Genomic DNA, 20,595 nt, shown 5'->3' on the forward strand with positions numbered 1-20,595 from the left:
ATCCAAAGCATTCAATTGGTTCACCATGTCAAGAAACTCAGACTCGGTGCCCTCCCACAGCAAGAAGACGTCATCAATGTACCGTTTAAAGAAGGCAATCTTGTGCCCATACCTAGGTAACAGGTACGTATGTTCATAGTGCGCCATGAACAGATTAGCGTAGGCGGGGGCCAAATTCGACCCCATCGCGGTTCCGGCGATTTGAAGAAAATAATCATTTTTATACATAAAGTGGTTGCACGTAAGAACCAATGAGGTCAGTTCCAACACAAACTCAGTGGGGTAATCTTTGCAGGGGCTGTTGGAAAGAAATTGACGTATAACATCCAAACCTAAGTGGTGTGGTATAACGGTATAAAGGGACCCCACATCCATAGTGGCCAGAAGAGTGCCTTCACTAAGATGGGTAAATGTCCGTAGATGTGTGAGGAAATCCCCAGTGTCCTTTAAATAGCTATCAGTTTTTAATACCAAAGGCTGTAGGATACTGTCAATAAAGACAGCAATTGGCTGTAACAGAGAGCCTATATTTTTCTTTAGAATTTTATTTTGCCATAGTTGATTGGATACCTTGGAACACACTTTGTATGTTTCAGGGACATAGGGCACTGTGATACAATCAGCACATACAGGCTGGGTTTCGATTTGTGTTTTATATGTTTTATATGTTCTATGTTCTATGTTTTATTTTTTTCATTTTTGTATGTTCTTTTTATGTATATAGATTAAGAAAGTAAGGACAGTTATTTATACGTCCTTGCTTATGTTTTTTATATATATTTTTCTGTTGTTTCCCGGAGCCTTCCCAGGTCCTATACTAGTCACGAGGGCTCACCAATTTCAATGACCACACCACCCACTATTCCCTTTTATTATTTAAAATCTTTTACTACATTATACCAATGTATTACTATAAAGATATTACACTCACATCAGTATTCAATTTGCCTTTGTTGATCAGATATATGTTAGTTTGTATGCGTAGGGTGAGTTGTGGTCATTTGATCTGGTGCCCTCTTATGTCATTTTTGACATTTCATATTATGGATCATTATTTACATTTGCACTCTTTTTCTTCTGTGGTGATTGACAGGCTACACATAGGTTAATCCAGGATTATACGTGAGGAGACCTCCGGTATACCTCCGAGTCCCTGTGAGCTATGAGTGAACCTGTACATTGATGATTCCACCTGGGGGAGTGTTCATTCTCTGAGAACACCCCCCTCTAGGTTGTACACCTCCTTTAAACATTAGCCAGTGGATAAGCCTAATTACGGTTCTTTCCGCGAGTGGAACGCAGAGACTTCCGGCCAGCGCCACTTCCGCGGAATGGAACGCATGGTGTTCCGGTCGGTGGAACGCAAAAGACGCGTCTCCGGCAGTTGCCCTTCCAAATCGTTAAAATACACTCATTTAAGTAGCCGTGCGTTAGCGATAGCCACTGCCTGTCCTGTGAACCCTGTAACGTTTTACCCAGTTGGTCTGAGTGAGTTATCTGAGAGGTGATCAGTTAATGAGAGACTGGGTTTATACTAATCTTCCTAATTGGCACTTCCTGTGGTTGATCCTTAAATAGTGCTCAGCTGAGGCTGAACTTTATGCAGCTTCCATTTGGCTCTGGACACTTGAGCAGTGAGTATGGTTCTCCTGCAGCTCCCTTCTGACACATGATTACGGTTGGTGATTATTTTTTCCTGTTGTGCCTCCTTACAGACTGAGTGTCTGACATATGCACAGAGCCCACAAGCTGCCATGAGCTATTTCTACATGTAACTAGGTATGATCTTTTCCAAAATGACGTTGTTAGTGTATTTTCTTATGGTGTAGTTACTCTGTTATTTATCTAATAGGAGACTATGCCTTGCAGCTTTCCCTACGTTATAGGCTTTTTAACTTCATTATGTGATCAGGCATGTTGCCAACTTTAAAGGCCATTCCACGCATCTGAGTGATCTGGCATGTCGTCCAGGTAATCATTTGCCTATCTAAACAGATAGTCCTAATGGTGGAGGTGTCTCTTTCATCACACGTGGATTATTTCCAAGTATCTCTTTTTTACATATATAAAAAAACAGCTTTTTAATACGTTTTCTGGTTTTTGTGACAGTCTTCAGGGCCTGGGAGGCACTGGTGGTGTTGGTGTTGAATAAATCTGGGTTCTTATACATATTAATTGTAACTGTTTCTGATTGTATAGGTGATTTAAGTGCCAATCTTGATAAAGGTCCGCATAAGGACCGAAACGTCGATGAAATACGGCATCAACAGTGAACCCGAATAAAAATATACTGAATTTACAAGTGACTTCAGAGACTAATTTCTGGGCGTGAGTGCACCTTCCACCTAGGTGGTTGTTGTGGTATATTGGTGGCCTCTCTGGTCATTAGGAGCACCCGCCGTCGTTATTACTTTTGATGAGAGTGCAGGATCTTCCAAGACTATATATATATATATATATATATATATATATTTTCAGGGCCCTGACAACGTCTAGCAACTTGGAGTCCTCCAAGTCCCTAGTAGCCGCAGGCACCACAATAGGTTGTTTCAGGTGAAACGCTGACACCACCTTAGGAAGAAACTGGGGACGAGTCCGCAGTTCTGCCCTGTCCGAATGGAAAATCAAATATGGGCTTTTGTAAGACAAAGCCGCCAATTTTGACAATCGCCTGGCCGAGGCCAGGGCCAACAGCATGGTCACTTTCCATGTGAGATATTTCAAATCCACAGATTTGAGTGGTTCAAACCAATATGATTTGAGGAATCCCAACACTACGTTGAGATCCCACGGTGCCACTGGAGGCACACAAGGGCTGTATATGCAATACTCCCTTGACAAACGTCTGGACTTCAGGAACTGAAGCCAATTCTTTCTGGAAGAAAATCTATAGGGCCGAAACTTGAACCTTAATGGACCCCAATTTGAGGCTCATAGACACTCCTGTTTGCAGGAAGTGCAGAAATCAACCTAGTTGAATTTTTTTCGTGGGGCCTTCCTGGCCTCACCCACGCAACATATTTTTACCACATGTGGTGATAACGTTGTGCGGTCACCTCCTTCCTGGCTTTGACCAGGGTAGGTATGACCTCTTCCGGAATGCCTTTTCCCTTAGGATCCGGCGTTCAAACCGCCATGCCGTCAAACGCAGTCGCGGTAAGTCTTGGAACAGACAAGGTCCCTGCTGGAGCAGGTCCTTTCTTAAAGGCCGATGCCACGGTTCCTCTTGGAACAGACATGGTACTTGCTGAAAGCAAATCCCTTCTTAGCTCCCGAGGCCATTAGTCCTCTGTGAGCATCTCTTGAAGTTCCGGTTACCAAGTCCCTCTTGGCCAATCCGGAGCCACGAGTATAGTTCTTACTCCTCTATGTCTTATAATTCTCAATACCTTGGTTATGAGAAGCAGAGGAGGGAACACATACACCGACTGTTACACCCACGGTGTTACCAGGACGTCCACAGCTATCGCCTGAAGGTCTCGTGACCTGGCGCAATACCTGTCCCATTTTTTGTTCGGGCGGGACGCCATCATGTCCACCTTTGGTCTTTCCCAACGGTTCACAATCATGCGGAAAACTTCCCGATGAAGTTCCCACTCTCCCTGGTGGAGGTCGTGCCTGCTGAGGAAGTCTGCTTCCCAGTCGTCCACTCCCGGAATGAACACTGCTGACAGTGCTATCACATGATTTTCCGCCTAGCGAAAAATCCTTGCAGTTTTGCCACTGCCCTCCTGCTTCTTGTGCCGCCCTTTCTGTTTACGTGGGCGACTGCCGTGATGTTATCCCACTGGATCAATACCGGCTGACCTTGAAGCAGAGGTCTTGCTAAGCTTAGAGCATTATAAATTTGCTCTTAGCTCCAGTATATTTATGTGGAGAGAATTCTCCAGACTTGATCACACTCCTTGTGTGACTGCTCCCCAGCCTCTCAGGCTGGCCTCCGTGGTCACGAGCATCCGATCCTGAATGCCGAATCTGCGGCCCTCTAGAAGATGAGCACTCTGTAATCACCACAGGAGAGACACCCTTGTCCTTGGATATAGGGTTATCCGCTGATGCATCTGAAGATGCGATCCGGACCATTTGTCCAGCAGATCCCACTGAAGAGTTCTTGCGTGAAATCTGCCGAATGGAAGCGCTTCGTAATAAGCCACCATTTTTACCAGGACTCTTGTGCAATGATGCACTGACACTTTTCCTGGTTTTAGGAGGATCCCGATTAGCTCGGATAACTCCCTGGCTTTCTCCTCTGGGAGAAACACCTTTTCCTGGACTGTGTCCAGAATCATCCCTAGGACCAGCAGACGTGTCGTCGGAACAACTGCGGTTTTGGAATATTTAGAATCCACCCGTGCTGTCGTAGAACTACTTGAGATAGTGCTACTCCGACCTCCAACTGTTCTCTGGACCTTGTTCTTATCAGGAGGTCGTCCATTTTCTTTGAAGACGAATCCTCCTTTCGGTCATTACCTTGGTAAGGACCCGGGGTGCCTTGGACAATCCAACGGCATCGTCTTGAAACTGATAGTGACAGTTCTGTACCACGAACCTGAGGTACCCTTGGTGAGAAAAGGCAAATTTTTAGGACATGGAGGTAAGCATCCCTGATGTCCCGGGACACCATATAGTCCCCTTGTTCTTTGCTATCACTGCTCTGAGTGACTCCATCTGGATTTGAACCCTTGTAAGTGTTCAAATTTTTCAGATTTAGAAAAGGTCTCACCTAGCCTTCAGTACCACCATATAGTGTGGAGTAATACCCCTTTCCTTGTTGTCGGAGGGGTAATTTTATTATCACCTGCTGGGAATACAGCTTGTGAATTGTTTTCAATACTGCCTCCCTGTCGGAGGGAGACATTGGTACAGCAGACTACAGGAACCTGCGAGGGGGGAAACCTCTCGACATTCCAATCTGTACCCCTTGGATACTACTTGTAGGATCCAGGGGTCCTGTACGGTACCAGCGTCATGCTGAGAACTTGGTAGAAGCGGTGGAGGGCTTCTGTTCCTGGGAATGGGCTGCCTGCTGCAGTCTTCTTCCCTTTCCTCTATCCCTGGGCAGATATGACTCTTATAGGGACGAAAGGACAGAGGCTGAAAAGACGGTGTCTTTTTCTGCAGAGATGTGACTTAGGGTAAAAAACGGTGGATTTTCCAGCAGTTGCCCTGGCCACCAGGTCCCATGGACCGACCCCAAATAACTCCTCCCCTTTATACGGCAATACATCTTTGTGCCGTTTGGAATCTGCATCACCTGACCACTGTCGTGTCCATAAACATCTTCTTGCAGATATGGACATCGCATTTACTCTTGATGCCAGAGTGCAAATATCCCTCTGCGCATCTCGCATATATAGAAATGCATCCTTTAAATGCTCTATAGTCAATAAAATACTGTCCCTGTCAAAGGTATCAATATTTTTAGTCAGGGAATCCGACCAAGCCACCTCAGCTCTGCACATCCAGGCTGAGGCGATCGCTGGTCGCAGTATAACACCAGCATGTGTGTGTATACTTTTTAGGATATTTTTCAGCCTCCTATCAGCTAGCTCCTTAAGTACGGCCCTATCCGTAGATGGTACCGCCACTTGTTCTGATAAGCGTGTGAGCGCCTTATCCACCCTGAGGGGTGTTTCCCACCGCGCCTTAACTTCTGGCGGGAAAGGGTATACCGCCAATAATTTTCTATCGGGGGAAACCCACGCATCATCACACACTTCATTTAATTTATCTGATTCAGGAAAAACTACAGGTAGTTTTTTCACCTCACACATAATACCCTTTTTTGTGGTACTTGGAGTATCAGAAATATGTAACACCTCCTTCATTGCCCTTAACGTGTGGCCCTAAAAGAAAACACGTTTGTTTCTTCACCGTCGACACTGGAATCAGTGTCCGTGTCTGGGTCTGTGTCGACCGACTGAGGTAAATGGGCATTTTACAGCCCCTGACGGTGTTTGAGACGCCTGGACAGATACTAATTTGTTCGCCGGCCCTCTCATGTCGTCAACCGGCTTGCAGCGTGTTGACATTGTCACATAATTTCCATAAATAAGCCATCCATTCCGGTGTCGACTCCCTAGAGAGTGACATCACCATTACAGGCAATTTGCTCCGCCTCCTCACCAATATTTTCCTCATACATGTCGACACACACGTACCGACATACAGCACACACATAGGGAATGCTCTGATAGAGGACAGGACCCACTAGCCCTTTGGGGAGACAGAGGGAGAGTTTGCCAGCACACACCAAAACGCTATAATTATCCAGGGACAACCTTTATATAAGTGTTCCTCCCTTATAGCATTTTAATATATATACATATCGCCAAATCAGTGCCCCCCCTCTCTGTTTTAACCCTGTTTCTGTAGTGCAGTGCAGGGGAGAGCATGGGAGCCTTCCCACCAGCCTTTCTGTGAGGGAAAATGGCGCTGTGTGCTGAGGAGAATAGGCCCCGCCCCCTTTTCGGCGGGCTTCTTCTCCGGAGTTTTAGATATCTGGCAGGGGTTAAATACATCCATATAGCCTCAAGGGCTATATGTGATGTATTTTTCGCCATACAGGTATTATACATTGCTGCCCAGGGCGCCCCCCCCAGCGCCCTGCACCCTCCGTGACCGCTGTGTGAAGTGTGCTGACAACAATGGCGCACAGCTGCAGTGCTGTGCGCTACCTGATGAAGACTGAGAGTCTTCTGCCGCCTGGTTCCGGACCTCTTCATCTTCAGCGTCTGCAAGGGGGGTCGGCGGCGCGGCTCCGGGACGAACCCCAGGGCGAGCCCTGTGTTCCGACTCCCTCTGGAGCTATGTCCAGTAGCCTAAGAATCCAATCCATCCTGCACGCAGGTGAGTTGAAAATCTCTCCCCTAAGTCCCTTGATGCAGTGAGCCTGTTGCCAGCAGGACTCACTGAAAATAAAGAACCTAAAAACTTTTTCTAAGTAACTCTTTAAGAGAGCCACCTAGATTGCACCCTTCTCGGCCGGGCACAAAAACCTAACTGAGGCTTGGAGGAGGGTCATAGGGGGGGGAGACAGTACACACCATGTGATCCTAAAAGCTTGCTTTTGTGCCCTGTCTCCTGCGGAGCCGCTATTCCCCATGGTCCTGACGGAGTCCCCAGCATCCACTAGGACGTTAGAGAAAATAATAATAATAATGGTTCCCCAATATAATAATAACAGGACACCACAGGCTGCTCATCCTGTATGACAGGACACCACAGGCTGCTCCTACTGTATAATAATAATAACAACAGGACACCACAGGCTGCTTCCCTTGTATTATAATAATAATAGGACACCACAGGCTGCTTCCCTTGTATTATAATAATAATAGGACACCACTGGCTGCTCCCCCTGTATTATAATAATAACTGTACACCACTGGCTGCTCCCTCTGTATAATAATAACAGGACACCACAGGCTACTCCTCCTGTATAATAATAGCAGGACACCACAGGCTGATCCTCCTGTATAATAATAATAATAAAATAATAATAATAACAACAACAGGACACCACAGGCTGCTCCCCCTGTAGAGTAGGATGCCACAGGCTGCTCTTTCTGTCTATTATGACAACACAGGATGTACCCCTGTATATTATTGCAACACAGGCTGCTCCTCCTGTATACTAAAACAGCACAGGATGCTACCCTTGTATATTATGACAACACAGGCCACTCCCCCTGTATACTATGACAGCACAGGCTGCTCCACTTCTATATTATGACAACACAGGCCACTCCCCCTGTATACTATTACAACACAGGATGCTACCCCTGTATATTATGACAACACAGGATGTTACCTCTTTATATTATGACAAAACAGGATGCTACCCCTATATATTATGACAACACAGGCCGCTCCCGCTGTATAATATGACAACACAGGATGCTACCCCTGTATATTATGACAACACAGGCCGCTACCGCTGTATATTATGACAACACAGGATGCTACCCCTGTATATTACGATAGCACAGAATGCTACCCCTGTATATTATGACAACACAGGCCACTCCTTCTGTATAGAAAGACAATACATGCCGCTCACCCTATATAATAGTAACAAGACACAACAGACCCATCCCCCTGTATAAAAGGGCAACACAGGCCGCTCCCCCTTTAGAGTAGGACAACACATGCCGCTCCCCTGTATATTAATACAGCTCCCCTGTATATTAATACAACACAGGCCCCTATCTCCGTATAGAATTACGGTAACGGCGGGGTCTGCACCACCTGTATTAGGGTAACGGCGGGGTCTGCGCCATCTGTATTATGGTAACGGCGGGGTCTGCTCCACCTGTACTACAGTAACGGCAGGGTCTGCGCCACCTGTATTACACTAACGGTGGCGTCTGCGCTACCTGTATTACGATAACGGCGGGGTCTGCACCACCTGTATTACGGTAATGGCTGGGTCCGCGCCCCCCTGTATTACGGTAACGGTGGGGTCCGCGCCCCCCTGTATTATGGTAACGGAGGGTTCTGCGTTCCCCGTATTACGGTAACGGTGGGGTCTGCGTTCCCCGTATTATGGTAACGGCGGGGTCTGCGCCACCTGTATTACGGTAACGGCTGGGTTCGCGCCACCTGTATTACGGTAACGGCGGGGTCCGCGCCACCTGTATTATGGTATCGGCGTGGTCTGCGCCACCTGTATTACGGAAATGGCGGGGTCTGCGCCACCTGTATTACGATAACGGTGGGGTCTGCGCCACCTGTATTGCGGTAACGGTGGGGTCTGCTCCACCTGTATTACAGTAACGGCGGGGTCCCTCTGTAGAGTAGGACCACACATGCTGCTCCCCTGTATATTAATACAGCTCCCCTGTATATTAATACAACACAGGCCCCTATCTCTGTATAGAATTACGGTAACGGCGGGGTCTGCACCACCTGTATTAGGGTAATGGCGGGGACTGCGCCACCTGTATTATGGTAACGGCGGGGTCTGCTCCACCTGTATTACAGTAACGGCGGGGTCTGCGCCACCTGTATTACAGTAACGGCGGGGTCTGCGCCATCTGTATTACGGTAACGGCAGGGTGTGTGCCACCTGTATTACGGTAACGGCGGGATATGCGCCACCTGTATTACGGTAACGGCGGGGTCTGCTCCACCTGTATTACGGTAACGGCGGGGTCTGCGCCACCTGTAATACAGTAATAGGACACTAGAGTGTCAGCCACCTGTACAGGGATAATGCAGCACCAGAGGCTGCTCCAGCTGCACTATAACAAGGCACCAGAGGCTGCTCCCCCTGTAGTACAGAACCTGACACCAGAGCTGCTCAGCCTATAGAATAATAATAATAATATCATTACCTGCTGCCAGACACAGCAATGGCTGCTCTCTGCTCCTGCTGCCTTGTGGGAATGATAGAAGGAAGGCGGAGCTCAGACCAGGGGAAAATGGCCGCCGCTCCTGACGTCACTACACGGCCAGGGACCCTATTGCTGCTGCAGCAGCTGCTGCCGGACTGGTCTACAAGAAAATGGCCGCCGGCCTCCTGCACTGAGGACATGTATGGTAATAGTCATTATAAAGGGCGGGCTGTGGGCGGGGTGTTGGAGGGGAGGGGCCAGTAACTAGGAAGCGGCCTGTGCCAATCATACCCTACTTCCGGCCTGTGCGTTCCACCTGACTTCCGGTCACTGCATTCCATTCCACACACTGGAATCCTCAGTGTCCGTAGAGATCAGGTAATGGCGTCTTACTATACAGGGGGAGCAGCCTGTGGTGTCCTGTTATTATTACTATACAGGGGGAGCAGCCTGTGGTGTCCTGTTATTATTACTATACAGGGGGAGCAGCCTGTGGTGTCCTGTTATTATTATTATTATTGTACAGGGGGAGCAGCCTGTGGTGTCCTATTATTATTACTATACAGGGGGAGCAGCCTGTGGTGTCCTGTTGTTGTTGTTGTTATTATTATTTTACTGGGGGATCAACCTGTGGTTTCCAGAAATTATTATATAGAGGGAGCAGCCTGTTGTGTCCTTTTATTTCTCTGACGTCCTAGTGGATGCTGGGAACTCCGTAAGGACCATGGGGAATAGCGGCTCCGCAGGAGACTGGGCACAACTAAAGAAAGCTTTAGGACTACCTGGTGTGCACTGGCTCCTCCCCCCATGACCCTCCTCCAAGCCTCAGTTAGATTTTTGTGCCCGACCGAGCAGGGTGCAATCTAGGGGTCTCTCCTGAGCTTCTTAGAAAAAGTTAGTTTTAGGTTTTTTATTTTCAGTGAGACCTGCTGGCAACAGGCTCACTGCATCGAGGGACTAAGGGGAGAAGAAGCGAACTCACCTGCGTGCAGAGTGGATTGGGCTTCTTAGGCTACTGGACACCATTAGCTCCAGAGGGACCGAACACAGGCCCAGCCTCGGAGTCCGGTCCCAGAGCCGCGCCGCCGTCCCCCTTACAGAGCCAGAAGCAAGAAGAGGTCCGGAAAATCGGCTGCAGAAGACATCAGTCTTCACCAAGGTAGCGCACAGCACTGCAGCTGTGCGCCATTGCTCCTCATGCACACCTCACACTCCGGTCACTGAGGGTGCAGGACGCTGGGGGGGGCGCCCTGAGCAGCAATATAAACACCTTGGCTGGCTAAAATACATCACATATAGCCCCCAGGGCTATATGGATGTATATTAACCCCTGCCAGATTCCTGAAAAAAGCGGGAGAAAAGTCCGCCGAGAAGGGGGCGGAGCCTATCTCCTCAGCACACTGGCGCCATTTTTCCTCACAGCTCCGCTGGAAGGACGTCTCCCCTGCAGTCCTGCACTACAGAAAAGGGTAAAACGAGGGGGGGGCACTAATTAGGCGCAGTAATAATATAAACAGCAGCTATAAGGGGGAAAAACACTCTGTATAGTGTTATCCCAATATATATATAGCGCTCTGGTGTGTGCTGGCATACTCTCCCTCTGTCTCCCCAAAGGGCTAGTGGGGTCCTGTCCTCTATCAGAGCATTCCCTGTGTGTGTGCTGTGTGTCGGTACGATTGTGCCGACATGTATGAGGAGGAAAATGATGTGGAGGCGGAGCAATTGCCTGTAATGGAGTTGTCACCCCCTAGGGAGTCGACACCTGAGTGGATGGGCTTATGGAAGAAATTACGTGACAGTGTCAGCTCTTTACAAAAGACGGTTGATGACATGAGACAGCCGGCTACTCAGCTTGTGCCTGTCCAGGCGTCTCAAAGACCATCAGGGGCTCTAAAACGCCCGTTACCTCAGATGGCAGATACAGACGCCGACACGGATACTGACTCCAGTGTCGACGATGAAGAGACGAATGTGACTTCCAGTAGGGCCACACGTTACATGATTGAGGCAATGAAAAATGTTTTACACATTTCTGATAGTACAGGTACCACTAAAAAGGGTATTATGTTTGGTGAGAAAAAACTACCTGTAGTTTTTCCTGCATCTGAGGAATTAAATGAAGTGTGTGGTGAAGCGTGGGTTTCCCCCAATAAAAAACCGATAATTCCTAAAAGGTTATTGGCATCATACCCCTTCCCGCCAGAGGATAGGGCACGTTGGGAAACACCCCCTAGGGTGGATAAAGCGCTCACACGTTTGTCTAAACAGGTGGCACTACCGTCTCCTGATACGGCCACCCTTAAGGAACCTGCTGACAGAAAGCAGGAGAATATCCTAAAATGTATATACACTCACACGGGTGTTATACTGCGAGCAGCAATCGTCTCAGCCTGGATGTGCAGTGCTGGGGTGGCTTGGTCGGATTCCCTGACTGACAATATTGATACCCTGGATAGGGACAGTATATTACTGACTATAGAGCATTTAAAAGATGCGTTTTTATATATGCGTGATGCACAGAGGGATATTTGCCGACTGGCATCAAGAGTAAGTGCGCTGTCCATTTCTGCCAGAAGAGGGTTATGGACGCGGCAGTGGTCAGGTGATGCTGATTCCAAAAGACATATGGAAGTATTGCCTTATAAAGGGGAGGAGTTATTTGGGGTAGGTCTATCAGACCTGGTGGCCACGGCAACTGCTGGGAAATCCACATTTTTACCCCAGGTAGCCTCTCAACATAAGAAGACGCCGTATTATCAGGCGCAGTCCTTTCGGCCCCATAAGGGCAAGCGGGCAAAAGGCTCCTCATTTCTGCCCCGTGGCAGAGGGAGAGGAAAAAGGCTGCAGCAAACAGCCAGTTCCCAGGAACAGAAGCCCTCTCCCGCTTCTGCATGACGCTGGGGCTTTACAAGCGGACTCAGGCACGGTGGGGGCCAGTCTCAAGAATTTCAGCGCGCAGTGGGCTCACTCACAAGCGGACCCCTGGATCCTCCAGGTGGTATCTCAGGGGTACAAATTGGAATTCGAGACGTCTCCCCCTCGCCGTTTCCTAAAGTCTGCTTTACTGACGTCTCCCTCCGACAGGGAGGCGGTATTGGAAGCCATTCACAAGCTGTATTTTCAGCAGGTGATAATCAAGGTACCCCTCCTGCAACAGGGAAAGGGGTATTATTCCACGCGGTTTGTGGTACCGAAGCCGGACGGCTCGGTGAGACCCATTTTAAATCTGAAATCCTTGAACACTTACATACAGAGGTTCAAATTCAAGATGGAGTCACTCAGAGCGGTGATTGCGAACCTGGAAGAAGGGGATTATATGGTGTCTCTGGACATCAAGGATGCTTACCTCCATGTCCCAATTTACCCTTCTCACCAAGGGTACCTCAGGTTTGTGGTACAGAACTGCCACTATCAGTTTCAGACGTTGCCGTTTGGATTGTCCACGGCACCCCGGGTCTTTACCAAAGTAATGGCCGAAATGATGATACTTCTTCGAAGGAAAGGAGTTTTAATTATCCCTTACTTGGACGATCTCCTGATAAGGGCAAGATCCAGGGAACAGTTGGTAGTCGGAGTAGCACTATCTCAAGTAGTGCTGCGGCAGCACGGGTGGATTCTCAATATCCCAAAATCGCAGCTGATCCCGACGACACGTCTTCTATTCCTAGGGATGATCCTGGACACAGTCCAGAAAAAGGTGTTTCTCCCGGAGGAGAAAGCCAGGGAGTTATCCGAGCTAGTCAGAAACCTCCTAAAACCAGGCCAAGTCTCAGTGCATCAATGCACAAGGGTCCTGGGAAAAATGGTGGCTTCCTACGAAGCAATCCCATTCGGCAGATTCCATGCAAGAACATTCCAGTGGGACCTGCTGGACAAATGGTCCGGATCGCATCTTCAGATGCATCAGCGGATAAGCCTGTCCCCAAGGACAAGGGTGTCTCTCCTGTGGTGGTTGCAGAGTGCTCATCTTCTAGAGGGCCGCAGATTCGGCATTCAGGACTGGGTCCTGGTGACCACAGATGCCAGCCTGCGAGGCTGGGGAGCAGTCACACAGGGAAGAAATTTCCAGGGCTTGTGGTCAAGCCTGGAGACATCACTTCACATAAATATCCTGGAGTTAAGGGCCATTTACAATGCTCTAAGCCAAGCAAGACCTCTGCTTCAAGGTCAGCCGGTGCTGATCCAGTCGGACAACATCACGGCAGTCGCCCACGTAAACAGATAGGGCGGCACAAGAAGCAGGAGGGCAATGGCAGAAGCTGCAAGGATTCTTCGCTGGGCGGAAAATCATGTGATAGCACTGTCAGCAGTGTTTATTCCGGGAGTGGACAACTTGGAAGCAGACTTCCTCAGCAGACACGACCTCCACCCGGGAGAGTGGGGACTTCACCCAGAAGTCTTCCACATGATTGTAAACCGTTGGGAAAAACCAAAGGTGGACATTATGGCGTCCCGCCTCAACAAAAAACTGGACAGGTATTGCGCCAGGTCAAGGGACCCTCAGGCAATAGCTGTGGACGCTCTGGTAACACCATGGGTGTACCAGTCGGTGTATGTGTTCCCTCCTCTGCCTCTCATACCCAAGGTACTGAGGATTATAAGGCGGAGAGGAGTAAGAACTATACTCGTGGCTCCGGATTGGCCAAGAAGGACTTGGTACCCGGAACTTCAAGAGATGCTCACAGAGGACCCGTGGCCTCTACCTCTAAGAAGGGACCTGCTCCAGCAAGGACCCTGTCTGTTCCAAGACTTACCGCGGCTGCGTTTGACGGCATGGCGGTTGAACGCCGGATCCTGAAGGAAAAAGGCATTCCGGAGGAAGTCATCCCTACCCTGATCAAAGCCAGGAAGGATGTAACCGCACAGCATTATCACCGCATTTGGCGGAAATATGTTGCGTGGTGCGAGGCCAGGAAGGCCCCAACGGAGGAATTTCAACTGGGTCGATTCCTGCATTTCCTGCAAAAAGGAGTGTCTATGGGCCTCAAATTGGGATCCATTAAGGTTCAGATTTCGGCCCTGTCGATTTTCTTCCAGAAAGAACTGGCTTCAGTTCCTGAAGTTCAGACGTTTGTCAAGGGGGTGCTGCATATACAGCCTCCTTTTGTGCCTCCAGTGGCACCTTGGGATCTCAATGTAGTTTTGGGGTTCCTAAAGTCACATTGGTTTGAACCGCTTAAATCTGTGGATTTAAAATATCTCACATGGAAAGTGGTCATGCTGTTGGCCCTGGCTTCGGCCAGGCGCGTGTCAGAATTGGCGGCTTTATCCTGTAAAAGCCCTTATCTGATTTTCCATTCGGACAGGGCGGAATTGAGGACTCGTCCTCAGTTTCTCCCTAAGGTGGTGTCAGCGTTTCACCTGAACCAGCCTATTGTGGTGCCTGCGGCTACTAGGGACTTGGAGGACTCCAAGTTGCTAGACGTTGTCAGGGCCCTGAAAATATATGTTTCCAGGACGGCTGGAGTCAGAAAATCTGACTCGCTGTTTATCCTGTACGCACCCAACAAGCTGGGTGCTCCTGCTTCTAAGCAGACCATAGCTCGCTGGATCTGTAATACAATTCAGCTTGCGCATTCTGTGGCAGGCCTGCCACAGCCAAAATCTGTAAATGCCCACTCCACAAGGAAGGTGGGCTCATCCTGGGCGGCTGCCCGAGGGGTCTCGGCGTTACAACTTTGCCGAGCTGCTACTTGGTCAGGGTCAAATACCTTTGTAAAATTTTACAAATTTGACACTCTGGCTGAGGAGGACCTGGAGTTCTCTCATTCGGTGCTGCAGAGTCATCCGCACTCTCCCGCCCGTTTGGGAGCTTTGGTATAATCCCCATGGTCCTTACGGAGTTCCCAGCATCCACTAGGACGTCAGAGAAAATAAGAATTTACTTACCGATAATTCTATTTCTCGTAGTCCGTAGTGGATGCTGGGCGCCCATCCCAAGTGCGGATTATCTGCAATACTTGTACATAGTTATTGTTAACAATTCGGGTTATTGTTGTTGTGAGCCATCTATCCAGAGGCTCCTCTGTTATCATGCTGTTAACTGGGTTCATATCACAAGTTGTACGGTGTGATTGGTGTGGCTGGTATGAGTCTTACCCGGGATTCAGAATCCTTCCTTATTGTGTACGCTCGTCCGGGCACAGTATCCTAACTGAGGCTTGGAGGAGGGTCATAGGGGGAGGAGCCAGTGCACACCAGGTAGTCCTAAAGCTTTTCTTTTGTGCCCAGTCTCCTGCGGAGCCGCTATTCCCCATGGTCCTTACGGAGTTCCCAGCATGCACTACGGACTACGAGAAATAGAATTATCGGTAAGTAAATTCTTATTTTTCCCTGGGGGTACAGTGTATATGTGCACTGTGCCTCAACCCAAGCTATTTAGAGCCCAATACTCTAATCACCTAAGAAATAAACTACCCCTGTAGTGGTCGCCTATAACATTAGTATGTAATGTAACCAGATAGGACTATGCACATTTACCTATCGTACCTTTCCTTTGTGATTTCAGGCTCTTCCACAGATACGAAGACAGTTCCACAAGTAAGTATACTTGTTTTAATATGTAAGAAGTTATAGGCCACCCTATACAGTTATATCATATAATACTCAAACCATGTACCGTTCTAATAATATACCCCACCTATACATAATAATATACCCCGCCTATACATAATAATATACCCCACCTATACATAATAATATACCCCACCTATGCATAATAATATACCCCACCTATACATAAGGTAATGCATGCAATACATAAAATACGATTCCACAAGAAAGTTGTGGGGCTGTGTTTGAAAAACCACCCAGGTTCTCTTACTATAATCGTGCACGGTTGCGGCCCTTTCGTGTCTGTGTATAAGAAGTACTCTGGGTTATATGGATATCCACTTGGAGCAATTGTCCTCACGATTGTTGAGCAATCCCTGCTTTACGGCAATGAATAATATGGTTTCCATGGAAGATCTAATTGTAGCGCTCCTAGACAACCTGAAACAAGAAGGTAGTACGTGGAGCTGTCCACTCTGGAATCCCTGATACCCGTGGTCTACTCGTTACATATAGTGGGGTGATGATCTGTGTTACCTGTCCCAGTATAAGCATAGCCCCACTGTAGATCCATGGGGGTGGCTCCAGAACATACAGAAGTCCCGGTTATTGGCACCTGTCTCTGATAGGTGAGGGGTGCTTAAAGTCTCCCTAGTGTACCATTTCCAAGTTTAGGTGACCCTGCGCCCTCTCCGAGCTGCTTTCATCATTATACACCACCACACGCTTTATGACTGCTACCCGGCTGGTCATTATCTAATGGATATAGAGTCTCTAGAGGTGCTATTTGTACTCCTCAGATCCACCGATGCTGCTGGTCCCTGTGCTACTGTGCTGGCGGCTGGTACTGTAATAGTTAAAGGATGATAGGGGAATATGCAGATTAGCAGGATTTATATGGGGGCATCCTGCACTTACAATGATAGTGTGCCCGGTCTGGACCTCCCCCCGACTCCGCCTCCTCCAACAACCGGGCTCTTCCTGCGGGTTGGATGGGATGAGGGACACAGCTCTGCCTCGGGGGGGGAAACTGTCTGCTACTGCTGGACTCCTGGTAGCTGCTGCCCGCACTGCGGTCTCCTCCCATGTACTAGCCTGCCCTGCCAGCACTCTCCGTGACATCCAGCCACCGGGACGTCCCTGCTCGGCGTCCACCAGGGGAAATTAACACAGCGCTTCTCACCCGCAGCGGAAGACATCCAATTCCTTTCCCTCACAGGGGCTCTCTCACTCGCAGGGAACCGCCTTCCTGTAAGCTCCCTTGTCTCAGCCGCCAGCCTTTTTCTCTCCCCTTAGTCACCCCACCAACAAAACCGCCACTACACGCGCCCAGCCACCTCTCTCAGCACACGGGACCTCTGGAAGCTTCTCCGTGATCTCCCCCCGCGCACTGCGCGCTAACCAGAGTCCCCTTACCTTCAGCAGGCACAGAATAATAACATGCATAAACACACTATACATTATTGGATCACTAGAAACATCCAAGTTATTATCACATATATGGTATACATCAGTTGGCAGCATCTCTATTACCTTATAGATCTACACATTCATTAATTGATTTGCCCCCTCATAGTGTCCCAAGGCCTTCAGATCACTAGAGTACTACAGTAATAATACAGGGACATGACTGGGGAGGTGAGGGGATCTGGGAGCGTCACAGTGACATCACTTATATCTCTAGTAATAATACAGGGACATGACTGTGGAGGTGAGGGGATCTGGGAGCGTCACAATAACGTCACTTCTATCTATAGTAATAATACAGGGACATAACTGGGGAGGTGAGGGGATCTGGGAGCGTCACAATAACGTCACTTCTATCTATAGTAATAATACAGGGACATGACTGTGGAGGTGAGGGCATCTGGGAGCGTCACAATAACGTCACTTCTATCTATAGTAATAATACAGGGACATAACTGGGGAGGTGAGGGGATCTGGGAGCGTCACAATAACGTCACTTCTATCTATAGTAATAATACAGGGACATGACTGGGGAGGTGAGGGGATCTGGGAGTACAGTAACACCAGGATATGTGTCTGGGTGATGACTGGAGAGGTGACTGCTGGGAATGGGACATAATACAGTAACACCAGGGGCTGTGTCTGGGTGATGACTGTATCACTGTGTGTGTCAGGTTCCTATAAGACAGAGCTGGCCAAACTAGTCCTCGAGATCTACCAACAGTTCACATTTTCCAGACCACCTAGCTGGTGCACAGGTGTAGTCATTACTAATTAAGATGTGCTGAATTCATTCCTAAATGACAATTCTACAGATCTCCAGGAGGCCTGGAAAACATGAACTGTTGGTAGATCTCGAGGACCGGTTTGGCCAGCCCTGCTATAAGGTGTCAGGATGTCACTGTCTATGTCTCCATACAGGAGGAGGAGTATATAGAGGAACACAGGGGTCTGTATGAGGACGTGATGATGGAGAATCACCGGCCCCTCACATCACTGGGTAAGAGGAGACTGTCCTGTATTGTACAGGGAAGAGCAGGTATGGGGGCCCCTATATACACACATCATCTGATAATCCCATATATACATTGTACTCAGTCACTGTGTGTCTCCTACAGATGGGCCCAGTAACAGAGATACCCCAGAGAGATGTCCCCGTCCTCTGTATTCCCAGGACTGTACAGAGGAGAATCACAGGATCCCACAGGAGGATCAGGTAGGTGGGCTATGGGTTCTCACCAATAAACCTAAGTGACTGTCACTATATGATCTGTAGAGGAGCTGTGTGTCTTATACACTGATATTATACTGTTTCACCTCAGTTTAATCAAACAGTATGCAAATGTCTTTGTATTTTTTGGGTTATTTAGGTAGAACATCTTTCTCGTATAAAGGCAGAAGATATAGAGGAAGAAGAAGAAACGTATGTGACTGATATTAAGGTAGAAGATACAGAGGGAGAAGAAGAGACGTATGTGACTTATATGAAGGCAGAAGATACAGAGGGAGAAGAAGAGACATATGTGGCTGATATAAAGGCAGAAGATATAGAGGGAGAAGAAGAGACGTATGTGACTGATATAAAGGCAGAAGATATAGAGGGAGAAGAAGAGACGTATGTGACTGATATAAAGGCAGAAAGTATAGAGGGAGAAGAAGAGACGTATGTGAGGGGTGATCAGCAGTGTAAGGAAGAGGAGATCCCTACAGATATCAGCACAGGTGAGTAATAAACACTTATTACAGAAAAGAGTCACATATTCTCCTTGGTCAGTCACTACAGCAATCTCTTATACTACACCCTCCTCTGTCAGTACAAACTAATGAGGAATATGTATTTTCCCAGTGGGGGAGTCAGGAGCCATCAGCCCCTATTATACTCCTGCTCGCCCCCTCACATCATGTCACTGTGTGTTACCAGCCCAGAGATCTGACCAGTCTCCTCCCCACACTCTCTGGTGGATCTCAGACATCAAGAGCCATCAGCACCTATTATACTTCTGCTCTCCTCCTCACATCATGTCACTGTGTGTTACCAGCCCAGAGATCTGACCAGTCTCCTCCCCACACTCTCTGGTATATCTCATACATCAGGAGCCATCAGCTCCTATTATACTCCTCTCCCCCTCACATCATGTCACTGTGTGTTACCAGCCCAGAGATCTGACCAGTCTCTTCCCCACACTCTCTGGTGTATCTCGTACATCAGGAGCCATCAGCCTCTATTATTCTCCTTCTCTCCCCCTCACATCATGTCACTGTGTGGTACCTATGTTTTCACCTGCAGGGTTCACAGTAGTATCCACAGGATATACATTGGGATATGAGGTATCGTCAGCGGATTGGCAGTAATGATCAAAAGGTTTCGGCCTCCCAGAATGCAACAGGCCAGTCTCCTATATCCCGCCTCCTGGCTCAGGGAATTCAGTTTTTTTGTTGGTGCGGCAGGAGCTGGAACACGATCTTTGGACTGCTGATTTTGGAAGCCCTAAGCTCGTTATTAAATTTATTTTTGTTGTCTTAACTTTTTTGAGCGAGTTTTCTAAAAAGCGTCTTACACGCCACCTTAGAATGAGTCGCTCCAACAACTTCCCGCCCGGCCACGACAACGCTTACGCACGTGTTCAGTGCTGTTTCAGCGGGCATCTGTGTAGGATGTACTAGCAAGTCCAGCTGACGTTACCAGGCTGCGGCCGGAGAATGGGAAGGTCAGGCGTCAGTTCTGCTTAGTGGGGGAGATGCGAGACACAGCCGCACTGTTCTCGGGGTGGGGACTACTGAACAGTCGCTGATGCGGCTGCCACCTCGGGTGCACCAGCAGTAGGCCCTAGGGATCATAGGCTTCAGGGATTAGTGTGAGGCCGTGTTCCCTGGGGTTGATGTCAGCAGTGTGGAGTAAGACGCTCCCCATGTCACCCCTCCCCCCGCTTCATGACCAGTTTCCTCTGAGTTTCCCATCATGAACTGATTTACCGCTTCCGTCTGAGACGCAGTGTATCTAAAAGGACCCGGTCGCAGTATAGGCGGCTGTGTGACTGGTGCATCTGTGTTCACTGTTGCGTTCACTGGGCATTGGTGTACAATATTTGCGTCTGGATCCCCTCAGTGTTCACTAAAGTATTGATCGATCCTGGAAGCAGGGTGAAGTCTCCCTGTATCCCACTCTCCTGAGCCAGGTGATACAGCACTAAGTCTCTACCTACCATTGGGTACAAGGGGTTAGATAAGTGCCTGATGC

General features: G+C 48.6%; 1 protein-coding gene and 1 long non-coding RNA gene across 2 annotated transcripts in view; both read left to right on the top strand.

The window, feature by feature from the left end:
- The window catches only part of LOC134984310 (uncharacterized), a 280,342-nt gene that overhangs the window by 125,857 nt on the left and 133,890 nt on the right, over positions 1-20,595 (top strand). The window lies entirely within an intron of this gene.
- Positions 1,717-2,434, top strand: LOC134984317 (uncharacterized). The gene is made up of 3 exons (XR_010191730.1): positions 1,717-1,779; positions 1,870-1,971; positions 2,200-2,434. It is a non-coding gene; the product is annotated as an uncharacterized LOC134984317 (long non-coding RNA).

This window comes from Pseudophryne corroboree (assembly GCF_028390025.1).
Source record: "Pseudophryne corroboree isolate aPseCor3 chromosome 3 unlocalized genomic scaffold, aPseCor3.hap2 SUPER_3_unloc_49, whole genome shotgun sequence".
NCBI lineage: Eukaryota > Metazoa > Chordata > Amphibia > Anura > Myobatrachidae > Pseudophryne > Pseudophryne corroboree.